Genomic DNA, 11,675 nt, shown 5'->3' on the forward strand with positions numbered 1-11,675 from the left:
CAGGCAAGGAAGGCTTCTTTGAACAGCTCCTGTGAAATGAGCTTTACAAGATAATTTGGGGGACTTCCCTGGTGGTCCAGTGGGTAAAACTCTGTGCTCCCAATGAAGAGGGCCCAGGTTTGATCCCTGGTCAGGGAACTATATCCCACATGCATACCACAACTAAGACTCCACATGCCACAACTAAAGACCCCACATGCCACAACTAAGACCCGGCATAGCCAAAATAAATAATAGATTTTTTTAAAAAGATAATTTGGAATTAATTAGGAGGGTGGAGAGGAAAGGAGAGAGGTAAAGAGGGTTGGAGGGAAGGAGCGGAAAGAGAGAGAGGGAAAGAGGGAGAAGAAGAGAAGAGAAGAGAAAAATGTGTGTTGGGAGAGGATGTTTCATATTTCTTGCTGAAGGGATAGAATCTGAATATATGAAATTTCAGAGACGTGAAAGAGTTTGGTAGATTGGAGACACTAACAGAAGGTACGGGAAGGTGAAGTAAGTCAGGAAAGGTGGGTGGAGGCCAGAAGCACAGGTCTTTTTAGTCCTTTGTGACTTTGTTAAGGTCTTCACTCTTAAAATGAACTAGCATAGAAGCGGCATATAGACAGTGGCCTCCAGAGACTATTCAGCACTTTTAAAGGGACAGTGCTGGTCTGGACATGCTTGACTGTGATTAGAACTGTGGAGGCTCATTGGGCAACACTTTCTGGCCTCTCATCAAGCATTTGGCAGAATCTATTTAAGGCAAGAAATGTAGGCAGACATATCTCTGCACCTTGCCCAGTTCCCAAATTATCTCCATTCTCTGCCTCTCCCTTTTGGAGAGGTTAGGGGCCAGGAAGACATCTCCCCTTCTAGAATCTAGTCACTGGTAATCAGTTCTGATATTCGTCGAGGAGCTTTTTAGGCTGTCCTCTCCCAGAAATTTTGAGTTACCAGATCCAGAAAACCTGTATTTATATAAAGTGTTTTGTGTGATCCTTACATAGGACCAGGACTGTGATTGTTTTTTTAGGCATCAGTTGAGGAAGAAGTATTCTTACACCATCTTCCCTTTCTAGTGAAGCAAAAGAGAGAACACTTCTCAGAAAGATCAAGGAAGTGTTCCTTAGTCATGTAATAGTAATCTTTAAATGTAATAGCTAAAGCTGAATTTCTTCCAAAATACCATTGTTAGTTCTTTTAATTTTATGAAAGAATTCTAAATGGAAAAACAGTGACGTGTGTTTTCTTTTTTTTTAAATTTTATTTAATTTTTTTATTGGGGTATAGTTGCCTTACAATGTTGTATTAGTTTCTGCTGTACAATGAAGTGGATCAGCTATATGTATACATATATCCCCTCCCTCTTGGATCTCCCTACACCCCCACCCCCAATCCCACCCATCTAGGTCATTACAGAGCACCGAGCTGAGCTCCCTGTGCTATACAGCAGGTTCCCACCAGCTATCTGTTTTACCCATGGTAGTGTATATATGTCAATCATAATCTCCCAATTTGTCCCACCCTCTCCATCTCCCTCCGTGTCCACATGTCCATTCTCTGTGTCTGCGACAAGGCGCGTTTTCATTTATTTCATTGAACACTGAACTTTTGCCCTAAGTATCAAATAGAAGAGGTGATCCTGTGACAATAGTACCAACATTTAAACACGTTGCAAAGACGAGACTATTCTGTTTTTTCCTTTAGATTTTTAACTCTTTGATTAAATGTCTGTATTGGAAAACAGATTGGGTATTGTCAAGAGCATGAGTTCTGGAATCCAGTTACCTAGTTTTGAATCCTTCCTTGTTCTTTACCATGTGGAAAGACTAGGAAAATCGGTGTGCAATGTCCTTATTTGTAAAATAGAGATGATGATAAAAGTACATCATGAAAATTAAGTGAGATTATACTTCAGAAAACTTACTGTGGTACCTAACACAGTAATCCCTCAGTTAATGTTAGTCATACTTTTAGGAGACTGAAACTTTGTATTCAAAGATAGCAAGCAGTATGGTGGATATTCTTCCAAGACAAAGACAGGGAGATAGAACAGCTACCAATGTTGACTGACTGACTACAAGTTGCCAAGCTCTTTGCCATGCAGTTTATGTACATCATCTCATTTCTTTGCAGCAGATTTGTGAGGTGAGAATCATTATTTCTAGTTTTAGAGATGGAGAAACTGAGGCTCAGGAAGGTTAAGTAACTGAGAACCATATACCGAACAGTTTAGAGTCACGTTTGTCTCATTTCAAAGTCAAAATGTTTGCACAACTGAACAATGTTTCCCCTCTGGAGGAGGGAAGAAAATATATTTAAGCCACATCAGGTTTAGGTTGGCTCCCAAATTATTTAATTGGAATGTATCTAAGTGTTTTCATTAACTGTCAGCATTTGCATTTGGTGCCCATACCCTACTCTGTCCTCCTTAAAATGGCTGGTTGTGGAACCCTTGGCTGGCAGCATGGACTAGCTCTCAGACAGGAAGTTTATATCAGCTCCCAAGGTGGATCGTCGACTCCTGTTACTTTAAGGAGCCAGACCTTGGGCTTTGGGCAGGCTGGGAGTAGCAGTCAGGACTGTGAAAGTGCTCTGATGATTCACCTCCTGATGTCTGGTTGTCCACGTCTCTGTGACACAGACCAGGCTGTGAATGGTGGCTAAACCTTTCCCCTGCCTCCTCAGCCTACTCGCCATTCTGGGTCACTGTCTCTGTGAGTAATTTCTCTCCTGATTCTGGCACTCTGGACCGTCTACTACCTACTAATTGATTTTTACCTCCGCAGAAAGGGGAAAGAGAGGGATGCCCAGGCCTTGGCAGTGAGTACTTGTTCCACTACCCTTTTCTGCCCCCTGCTGACCATACCTGGGAATTATGTTTAACCCCCAGGCCCTTGGTCCAAGCCAGATTCGTAATAGAGTGAGTGAATCCTGGCACACACAAAAAAACTAAGTAAATAAAATAAGTGATATTTTCATGCATTATTTTTAAAAGGCAAATTTCAAAAAAATACTTGAAAATATATTTCAAATTTAAAAAAAATACATGATTAACAAAATATCTCAGTGTATCCTTAAAGAATACAGTCATCCCTCAGTATCTGTGGGGGATTAGTTCCAGGATTCCTTGTGGATACTACAATCCACGGATGTTTGAGTCTGTTATGTAAAATGGCATAGTATTTGCATATAACCTATGCACATCCTTCTGTATGCTTTACATCATCTACAGAGTACTTATAATAGCTAATACAATGTAAATTCTAGGTACACAGTTGCCAGTGTGCAGCAAATTTAAGTATCGCTTTCTGGAAATTTCTGGAATTTTTTTGGAATATTTTGGACCTTAAGTTGGTTGAATCCGTGGAACTTATGGATGCATAGGGCTGACTGTACCATCTTATATGTACATAGACCCTACCATCCATCTTTTCACTCAAGGGACAGGTCTGATAGCAGAGTTGAGAATCATGCTAACAGTATTGATCAGTCTTTTTCATCATGCATGTGTATGAGAAAAAAACCCCAGAAAGTGTAGTAGAAACCAGCAGCAAAAATGATAGGGTCCAAGTGGAACCGATATAACAGTTGGCTCCTGAAGAAAACAGTTAATTAAGAGAACTGAAGAAAAACTTGATTAAAAAAAAAAAAAAACCCAAACCCTAACATCTTCAGAGTCAAGAAGCCAAAGAATAGGTGGCTGGGAAATTAGAATAATCAAAGAAGAAAGATTTCTTGGAAATTAAAGGTATCATTGGCTAAATGAATACTTTAGTAGGAAGTCTTGAAGATTGGGTTTAAGGAATCCCATTTGAGCTTGACACTTGGAACATTCATCTTTCCATTTTAATGATATAGATTACCTTTTTTTCCTCAATAGGTAGAGCTATTCAGTCTTTCAAGAAGGAGTAATTTAATAATCGGAATAATGTAAATGCTATTTCAGTTTGTAGAATCAACATATAAACAAAACTTGGAAGCCAATAGTAGCTATAAAAGAGAATCTAATATTAATAACATTGATAATGTATAAAAATGGAAGTCTGACTTTTAAGGCAGCAGAGAGATGTGGAAGGTAATATCAGACAGATTTTTCTCACGTTATCTAGTAATGAATCAGATATACTATCTAAAATTGATGTAACGAAATATGGGGTTTAAGCATATTCTTTAAAATTATAGATAACCACCAGAAGAACCAAAGCACTATAACTGGAAAAACTTAGTAACGGATAAGGAAATATGAACTAAGTTTATCGTCTTTCAATAGATACTATCTAAAGTTGATGAATGAGAAGTGGAGGAATTAGCATAAGTTTCAGAGGTATGGTAATAACCAGCAACAGAATAAAAGATGTTTAAAAATAGGGAGTAAGGGGTGGTGGGATGAATTGGGACTTTGGGATTGACATATATACACTACTAAGTATAAAATAGATAACTAATGAAAACCTACTGTATAGTATAGGGAACTCTACTCAGTGCTCTGTGGTGACCTAAGTGGAAAGGAAATCCAAAAAGGAGGGGATATGTGTATACATATAGCTGATTCACTTTGCTCTACAGCAGAAACTAACACAACATTGTAAAGCAACTATACTCCAATAAAAATTAATTAAAAAAGTAGGAAGCTGGGTTAGAAATGGGCCGTGGGAGAACGAGGTCAGGTAGAGAACTTACATTTTTTAGTACCACTCTGTACTGTTTTATTTTTTTTAACTTGTGCATGTATTAATTTTACAGGTTAAAGTAAAAACTGAAAAAAAAAACACACAGAAAAAACAAACAAAAAAAATTCTGCAGCTGCAGCTCTTGGCACCATTTTCCTCCACAGCTGCAGTCTCTCTCCTTACACTGATGGTCAGATCCTACTGAGACAGGAATGCGTAAGAACAGAAAAGTGTCTACCCTGAAGCTTAGGTTTAAGTATTTTTTGTTTGTCTGTGCTTGTGCTCTGTCTTTTCAGTGGCCCAACCTTTTGGAATACTAACTTTTGACTACTTACATCTGTGATATCTAGAATCTCCGTAAAGTTTTGCTAAACTTTGGTATCCTCCTGTTACTTTTTCTTCTTTTTTTTGTTTTTTCAATCAAGGTAAAATTGGTATATAACATTTATACAAATTTCAGGTATGCAACATTATAAATCAATATTTGTATACACTACAAAATAATCAGCACTGTACGTCTAGCTACCATCCATCACCATACAATTGCTCTCCTTCACTCACTTCACCCTTCCTCCAACCCTCTTCCTTCTGGTAAACACCAATCTGTTCTCTGAATCTGTGAGTTTGCTTTTGTTTTGTTTGTTTTGGTTTTTATATTGCACATAAAAGAGAAATTATATGGTATTTGTCTTTCTTCTTCTGACTTATTTCACTTAGCATAATGCCCTCAAGGTCCATCCATGTTGTCGCAAATGGCAAGATTTCCTTTTTTTATGGCTACACGGTATTCTGTTGTGTCTATATACATTGCATCTTCTTTATCCATTCACCCATCCTTGGACGTTTGGGTTGTTTCCATATCTTGGCTGTTGTAATAATGCTGCAGTAAACATAAGGGTGCATATATCTTTTCAAATTAGTGTTTTTGTTTTCTTCAGGTAAATACCCAGAAGTAGAACTGCTGGGTCATTTAGAAGTTCTAGTAAATTTCTGAGGCGTTTCCATACTGTTTTCCACAGTGGCTGAACCAGTTTACATTCCTACCAACAGTGCACAAGAGTAATCCTGACTCACTGGCCTCTATTGTGATCCTGGTGTTTTTTTGTTTGTTTCTGTTTTTTGTTCTTTAATACTTATTTGGGCTGCTCCAGGTCATAGGTGCAGCATGCGAACGTAGTTATGGCATGCAGACGTCTTAGCTGCAGCACGCAGGTGGGACCAAGTTCCCCCTGTCAGGCACTGAACCCCAGCCCCCTGCATTGGGAGTGCAGAGTCGTACCCACTGGACCACCAGGGAAGTCCTGATCCTAGTGTTTTAATTTTTTTTTTTTTAATTTTGACTCTAGTTACCTACGGCCCACCTGGGTCCAACTCAGCCTGCCTAGGTAGGAAGGAAACGTTTATGGAAAAGTGACGACAATTACTAGTATCAGAGTAAATAAAACAGTGTACATTATTAAGTTAAAACATAGTGCTAAGGAAGTAGGGTGATGGTCTCTACTCCATTCCTCACGTTTTCATGGAGAACAGTGTACTTCACCCCTACAGAGAACACACTTGGAAGGATCTGGGAGTAGAGGTTTTCTCTAGACCACAGTCTTGCATGAGACAATAGACAGGAGGAAATGAAGAAACCAGAATATCTAAATAAGAAGGCAATAATGTCTCACATGTCACTCTCTGAGAGAAAGTAGGCAACACATACGGGGGGAATCCCCACAAGCATCTCCCAAACAAAACAAAACAAGAAGAAACACAGAAATACATATATTATACACGTAGAAATACAACTGTTGGGCAGTTTCTGGTCAGTACACACAGATGCCCAGGCTGTGGACTCAACACTGGTGCAGCTGGCTGGCCTGCCATGGGACTGAAACCAGGTGTTCTCAGGTTCTCACTGTCTCCCACACAGCTACCACTAAGTTACCTGCCATGCTCTTTGGCTGAGAATAGCAACATCGAACGACATTCCACCATTCATTTAATTTGGGGATCATAATTTTGTTTGTGATAACTTCTGCAGTGGAGCTGCAGTTTCCTTTGTGGCTACTGACCCCTTGGAGAGTAAAACTAACCAGAGATTTGAATTTAAAGAGGCTGAAGAAGCTACATACCTATGAAAGACAGCTTGGGACACAGCTGCAGATGTGGGAACCCAGACAAGTACGTAAGACCCTCTGGCTGAGACGGAGCCAGTCGTATAAAATTGGGAATGAAGGCATTTGGACTTTAATTTCTGTGGGCTTTTATTTGCAAGGGGATTTAGTTTTGAGGACGTTGAATAATAAGAGTTTCCTATTGTTCAAATTTGGGACATGTTTATGTTGTTGATCCAGTCTTTATATTCATTTCATAAAATCTGGTGGATCTATTCTGGACAACATGACAGGAGATAATTACTGATAAGAATAGAATAGGGAGTGAATTTTGAGCTTAGGGTGCCGCATGGAATCCTGGCTGACTCATGATGCTAGAGTCTTTTGTGGGCAAAAGGTGAAATGCCCATCAGCAGTTCCAGAGGGGAACGTTGTGTAGAAAGGAGCAGAGTGTACCATGGTGAGAGCACAGCAGCACTGTGAGCAGCTGCCTGCCCTGCTGAGAGGACGGCAGCCCTGGCTGACTTCTAACTCGCTTAAGAACAATGCCTTATGACATCGTTTCCCAGCCTTCCTTCATATACGCGCTGCTTTGGGATTTTTATTTATTTGCGCATCACCCATGCTAATACTGATACATTTTTAAAAATATTGTGTGTACTTTAAAATTCTTGAGCTCATGATATGTTAAAATATATTTTTTCTGAATACAGATTAAAATGCATAATTACTAAAATTAAAAAAAAATGCCTGTCACCATCACCCTGCTACCTGAAATCAACTGACATAATGCCAGTGGGACACACACTGTAATATGCTAAAAGATGAGAAACCTGGCAGAGAAGGGGAGGGATGCGTGTTGCTTCACTCTTCAGGTTTCTGTTCTAATCCTGATGATGGAAGGTGGTACTGGATAAATATTTGGGGCCCCTCTCTACACCTTCTCTCTCGCACCTTCCCAGGCAACAAAGAAGAACTCAGTTTCTAAGACTTGCAGGAGCTCAGGTACAGCGTTTTCTAATTCTGCCCTTGGCGTTCAGGGAGCAGTACTTCTTACTCCCACGCTGGAGCTGGGCTTGAGTGAGGAAGACTGAAGTTCATTTGTGGAGAACTGGAGCAAACCTATTTCTGCTTTAGGCCTAAGCCTCATCTCCTACTCAGCTTTACTAGGGAACCCCATAATTTAGATGATAAGACATACATTTCAATCTCTGCTTCCTGGGTCTATTTCTCAACCTGGCTAAAGTCCATAAAGCAGAAGCCCAAATTCCAACACAGCATTTAGTTACAAAAACAAGTGAAAGAAATGAGAGAAGAAAATGTTGACTGAAGAAAACGAATGCTCCTGTTACACAACAAAATGTTTTGTGTTAATAAACATTTAGTGATAGCTTATTATGCAAAAGAGTTTTTTAAAAAGTTAATGTTCCTTGACACTCAAATATTGTGGCTGTGAGTTTTCACTTCTCCAGCTTGGGGTTAGAGTCGTGTGGTATTGTAGTCTCCTTGGCTGAGTCTGCACAGGGAAACAGGGGAACCCTTCTTTGTTCCCCAGTCTCTGAGAAGCAATGAGATACAGTAGAAAGAATATGGGCTTTGGAGTCGGGTCTGGGGATGTATTCTGGATGTTTCAAGTTGGGCAAATTACTTAACCTTCCTGAATCTCACTGTTTACAGGTATAAAATGGGGATAGTGACTCTCATTGGGTTGTTGTGAGGACTGAGATAATGCATGTGTAATGTACTAACTTGATGCCGGATCCCCTCCCTGCCCACAAATTGAGCTAAAGATACTCTAGGAAGGATTCTTTCTCCCTACTCAGTGTTCCTTCACGGTTATCCTCTGGGACTTACTGGGGATCAGCAGTTATAAAACCTTCATTCTGGATCCAGTCCTTCTCTTTCCACACTCTTCTCCCCTCACAGACCTGAAGTTTTGGAGCTATTCCTTACTCTGGAGGACTTGTCATTTGGAACTCAGACTTCATCATTTTCTTTGCTTCGTGGCTCTGCCTATGTCCCATCACCAGTTTCCAAGACCACAGGCTGTAGCCCAAGTCTCCCACTTCCCCACCTACAAGGAACCAGGCTGAACAGGTGTAAAGCACCGAATTGGTATTTGGCACACAGTAGATGCTCATTACCTATAAATTTCTTTTCTTAGATCTGGAAGCTTTGAACTGTTTTCTACAGAGCTGTATTGACTATTATGATTGAGTACAGTGATCCAAGAACTGTATTTTAGAAATGAAATATTTTGGATATCACTGACTCAGTCTTTAAAACCACTAACTTCTGCACTTAGTGAGACTGCCATTCAAATAGAAATCATATCCATGTCTAGGCATCCACTCAATATGTCCACATCTAGATAGTTTTTAAAGACGTTTTGAGATCTTTCCCTTGCATAGAAAGAGTATGGTTTGCCTCCTTATGCTCAGCGGCCTTTTCCAGCACAGATAAAATTCCAAGATAATAAAGATTTTGATCTCATGCAAGTTCCTTGGTGCAAACAGGCTTGCATAGCAAAATGATGCAGATAAACGTGGATGAAAACGGACTTTACACAAATAAATGAAACTATATTATGTTTCTCTAGTATAAAAATAGATCAAATGGCAGGAGGACAAAAATAGGTGAAGTGGTAACATAAACTGACTTGTGAAAAAAAGCAGTCAATAGAAAATGACCTCAAGATGATTCAGAGGTTGGAATTAACAAACAGGGACTTTAAAGCAGCTATTATAAGTGTGTTTAAGGACTGAAGAGAAAATATGGTAATAATGAACAGATGGACATCACTGTAGAAAGAAAGAAGTATTTTAAAAAAGCCAAATGGAAATTCTAGAACTGAGAAATACAAAAGTTCATTGATGGATTTAACAACAGACTGGAAACAACAGAAGGGTCAGTGAACTTGAAGATAGATCAACAGAAAATATCTAGTCAAAAGGACTGAGAGGACAAAAAAAAATCTATAAAAAAGTTAACAGAGCCTCAGTGTTCTCTGAGTCCAACATCAAATGGTCTAACATATATACAATTGGAGTTCAAAGAGAAGTGAATGGGGCAGAAAAAATATTTAAACACATGACCAAAAATTTCCCAACATTAGTGAAAACCTTAAATATACACACATAGTGTGAAAATGACATATATTGTGAAACTCATAAGGTGAAAAATGAAGGCTGGCTGACTTCTCATGAGAAAAATTAAAACCAGAAAAAAGTGGGAGAACATTTTAAGTGTTGAAAGGAAACTACTATTAACTAAGAATTGTCTAGGCAGTGAAAATATCTTTTAGGATTACAGTCAAAATAAAGGCATTTTCAGATAAACGAAATCAGAGAATTTGTCACCACCACACGGGTACTAAAGAAGAGTTAATGAAAGCTCTTCAGCTTGAAGAGAAAGATAAGAGATTCTACAGAGAGGAGTAAAGAGCTTGGAACATGGCTTGAGCACATGCACACATATATAAAGAATAAGGAAATGAATCCAGAAAGATATTGCTATGATTTATGTTAAGGAGTTTTATAGTGTTTTCTGTTTTCCTCTAGGAGTTTTATAGTGTCTGGTCTTACATTTAGGTCTTTAATCCATTGTGAGTTTATTTTTGTGTATGGTGTTAGAGAATGTTCTAACTTCATTCTTTTACATGTGGCTGTTCAGTTTTCCCAGCGCCATTTACTGAAGAGACTGTCTTTTATCCATTGTATATTCTTGCCCCGTTTGTCAGAGATTTGGGTTATGACGGCATCTGTGTGCTGGGATGGTGATGCACTGCCCCTCCTCCCACTCGAGAGGGCATGGAAGTTTTGTGTCCCCCACCTCGTTCCTTGCCCTATGCATCTCTTCTGTTTGGCTATTTCTGAATTGTATCCTTTATAATAAAACTGTAATGTTAATTATAGTGCTTTCCTGAGTTCTGAGTCATTTTAAGAACTCATTAAATCTGAGCAGGGAACTCCTGAATCTGTAGCTAGCCAGACATGGATGTGGGGATCCTATTTATGGCTGGCATCTGAAGCGGGGACAATACTGTGGCACTGAGTCCTTAACCTGTGGGGTCTGCACTAACTCCAGGTAGCTAGTGTCTGAATTGAGCTGGAATGTAGCTCAAAGCTGGTGCAGGAGAAGTGAAGAACTGACTGTTGTTTGTAAAACCAAACAAGGTCTCAAGGTCAACATCTGTGGTATTCCTGCCAAAAGTGCCTAACTTGTATCTATTCAAGGAAAACATTCTACAAGATAACTGCCCTGTATTCTTCCAAAATACATGTTAAGAAAGATAAACACTGAGAAACTATTCCAGATTTAATGGAGACTAAAGAGATAGAACAAGTATATGCAATATGCAGTCCTGAATTAGAGCCTTGATCAGAGGGAAAAAACAACTATAAAGGACATCATGGAACAACTGACCAAATTTGACTATAGAATGTCAGATAAGAGTACTGTATCATAAAATTTCCAGATTTTGATTAATGTATCAAAATTGTGTAAGAGAATATTCTTGTTAGAAAATATATACTCATAAAAAAGTCTCCAAATGGTTCAGAAAAAAATAATATGCATATATTACTTACATGCATTATATATAGAAAAAGAAAATAATAAAGCAAATGGCACAAAATATAAACAATTGGAGAATCTGTGTGAAGGGTATACACAAGTTTGTGATGCTGGTCTTGCAACCTTTCTGTAAGCTTGAAATAATATAAAAATAAAAGATAAAACGAAAACGGAAATAACACAGTAGACTTGCCAAATTATATGTCGGTTTTCTTCTGCAAAGTGGAATACCTAAAGATTATTAGAACATTGAACAAAGATAGAGCAGTTCCCGAACTGTGTTTCCTGGAGTACAATTATGCCATGACAAATTTATCAAATTTATCACAATTATTAATTTTGATAAATT

The sequence above is a fragment of the Hippopotamus amphibius genome, chromosome 2, assembly GCF_030028045.1.
Source record: "Hippopotamus amphibius kiboko isolate mHipAmp2 chromosome 2, mHipAmp2.hap2, whole genome shotgun sequence".
NCBI classification, from domain to species: Eukaryota; Metazoa; Chordata; class Mammalia; order Artiodactyla; family Hippopotamidae; genus Hippopotamus; species Hippopotamus amphibius.